At 46.1% G+C, this 3,038-nt stretch overlaps 1 pseudogene across 1 annotated transcript; it reads left to right on the top strand.

Annotated features, from left to right (window-relative positions):
- Positions 1 to 279: 279 nt before the first annotated feature.
- Positions 280 to 2,464, top strand: LOC147419502 (putative UPF0481 protein At3g02645; annotated as a pseudogene). The gene is made up of 2 exons (XR_015187110.1): positions 280 to 1,572; positions 1,789 to 2,464. The product of XR_015187110.1 is annotated as a putative UPF0481 protein At3g02645 (transcript).
- The last annotated feature ends 574 nt before the right edge of the window (positions 2,465 to 3,038 follow it).

Here is a 3,038-nt window from a genome sequence, read left to right as displayed (position 1 = left end):
AAGTGCCGGCACTTTCGAAAAGGCGAGAGGGGGGGGGGACTTGCCCAATTTTCGATGGGTTCGAAAATGAATGTTATATTTGTTGCCGAATCCGCGAGCACCAGCTCAAAACCTCGTAGTTGGCCCTCGCGAGAGGGGGGGGGGGACTTGCCCAATTTTCGATGGGTCCGAAAATGAATGTTATATTTGTTGCCGAATCCACGAGCGCCAGCTCAAAACCTCGCAGTTGGCCCTCGCTCTTCCGTCGCTCCATCTTAACCCGGCCTTAGCAAAATGTTACTTGGGTGGTAAGGCTACGTGTTTTCCTTTCCTTTAGGCTGTCGTGTTTAGACAAAAATGCGTGTGGAGAGGACCACAGTGCACACGGTTTGAGCCCTTCCGACAGCACGCTCTCACAACGAAGTCCATAGGTGCCTGGTGTAGCCTATGGGACAAAGCCAGGTTTAAATTAGCTGCTAATCTCACTCCTGATCACACACTAATCACGGGCATGAGCACTTAATTAGCGCACTTTCTCTGTCAGTCGCCGGACAAGAGGAATCAGCCATGGATGACCTTGAATCAGAGAAAGAGTGGGTGATTTTCATCAAAGGGGAGCTCAGAGATGCAGAGAAGAAGGAAGAGACTCCCAGCCCTTCCATTTTCATGGCCTCTAGCCCCCTCCGAGGCCTCAAGCTCGAGGCTTTCATCCCCCAAGTTGTCGCCATTGGCCCTCTCCACAGCGACCTCGGCCCCCACCACAGCTCCTTTCCCGAGAACCGGGAGACAGAGCGCTATAAGACGATCGCGGCAGCAGAGATGGAGAAACACAAGATCATGGCTGCACACCATCTGGCTCAAACACTTCCAAATCAGGACTTTGGGATTTTGGCTGATGCTGTCTTTAATGAAATCAGAAATGTGCGTGCACAGTATGATGCTGTCATTGGATGCAAGAGTGATGAGAAGCTCGCTTACGTACTTGCACTGGATGCGGCTTTCGTCGTCGAGGTCCTGCGGTGCTCTGCGTATGATCTCACTGGTGGATTTAGCTCCTATTATTGTAGGCGGTTTCCCCGTCCTCTGCGTAAGTCCATCTTGCAAGATTTTGTCCTATTGGAGAATCAAGTCCCGCTTTTCCTGCTGCTGAAGGCCATACGATTGGACCATAAGTGTTCCTCAGACGAGGATGCTCTGAGGACACTCGGCTACATGGTAAGCGACTTTGCGTCAGAGGTATTGCCTTTTACTGTGATATCAAAAGAGAGCTTCTTGTCGGTGGTTCACAATTTAGGAGAGAGAAAGCATTTGCTAGATTGTTTGTATGGGATAGCTACCCATGATCCCGAGTACAACGGTAGCTCGCCAAGCAAGCTGCAAATGGAGGAGAAGCCAACCCATTTTCCACCTGCAATGGAGCTTTGGAACTGTGGCATACAAATAAAGTCAGTCGAGCCGGGGAACATGAGCTCGGTAAGGTTTGATGCAAAGAGAGCTACACTATATGTGCCCAAGATTAGAGTGGGTGATGACACAGAGAGGCTTATGAGGAACCTTATTGCTTATGAAAGTCACCTTATTGACAAATTGCAGGTCAGTGGGTCTCTTCTTTCTGTCCCTTTCATTCAGTTTCTCTCTGTTTTTAGCATGACATGTGATGGATTGCGGCAATGACATTTCGACATAGTCAAGATATTGAGAGGCATCAAGAACCCAAGTCGGGGGAACCACTTGAGAAAAAGAATTAAGATGAAGTGGTGTCCGTGTATATCTATCTTGTAACTCTTGTTAACATGCTCTTCCATGCAGGTGCTGTCATATCTACGGTTTATGAATGGATTGGTAGATACGGCTGAAGATGTGGCCCTACTTGTTGAGAAGGGCATAATTGCTCAGGACATAGGGAGCAATGACATGGTGGCCAAGATGTGGAACAACCTATGTGTGAACACAATGCGTGTTTGCACACAAGAGTATGAGGATGTCGCCGTGCAGCTTGTCCTGCATTGCAATTTCAAGCTGAATGCATTGAAGGCAGAGTTCAAGAGGACGTACCTCTCGCGGCCGTGGCTCTTCATCTCTGTGCTGTCTGCAGTGGCATTGCTCATAATGACCTTCTTGATCACTTTCTACACTGTCAAATTGTATTTGAAGCCAGAAGGCTGATATGGGTCTGTCCTGTTACTGATGCCCGCAACAGATAGCGCTCTTGAATGGATGATGGTAAAGCTTTCTCTGCTGTATGATTTTTATGTAAGGTGTATTGCTACTAAAGGGATCTGCCCACCATCTGAGAGTTGAAGCGTCATGTTGTGCCACTTTATTCCATTATAGAGAGAGATGTGAGCTTTGTTCTCTTTGTAGTGATTGGGAACCCCAGTGAGGGTATGCTTGAATGCATAGATGATTCCTTACTCCCTTGAATTTGGGTGGTGGTTTTTGGCCTGCATAAGGTCTTACTAGTGAACCATGGAATTTTTGTGGACCATTGGATAAAGCTTGTCGATTAGTGCCAGATGACAAGCTATTTATGGCAAACCTTTGGTCTTCCTTTTCCTTATCTGAGGGGTATTAATCAAGGATTCATGTAGATGTAGGCCATGTGAGAGATAGTTGACATTTGTTTTCCTATTTCTAATTTTCTATACAGAGGGAGGTTGAGTAATGGGTCACACATTCTTTCTTATCCTCTAATGTATGCCATTGTGACTTTCACCTTGTTGATTCAGAGATATGACTATTTCTTTTTGTATGACCCTAAACCGCCTCTCTAAGGACATAATATAGAGGTGGTCTGACCCTATAGGCACTTTCTTTTCCAAAACTTTACAAAGATTCTAAGTTGGCCTATGGGATAACCCTTCCAACTTGAGAAGCCCCCAGAGCTATTTCCTTGGGTTTATTTTTATCTCTCTATGTCCTCTTTGAACATGTATTTGCATCTTGTTGTCGTTATTCTCATACCAATTGGCAATTTTGCATGCACATCAAAAGCGATCTTTTAGAGCTTTCGAAGAAGGAGAAAGAGTGTTTCTTCAACTTCATGCTAAGTCTACATC

The sequence above is a fragment of the Adiantum capillus-veneris genome, chromosome 29, assembly GCF_014529385.1.
Source record: "Adiantum capillus-veneris isolate H3 chromosome 29, ASM1452938v2, whole genome shotgun sequence".
NCBI lineage: Eukaryota > Viridiplantae > Streptophyta > Polypodiopsida > Polypodiales > Pteridaceae > Adiantum > Adiantum capillus-veneris.
Note: the sequence above shows the minus strand (reverse complement) of the source record. Positions and strands in the feature narration are given on the sequence as shown.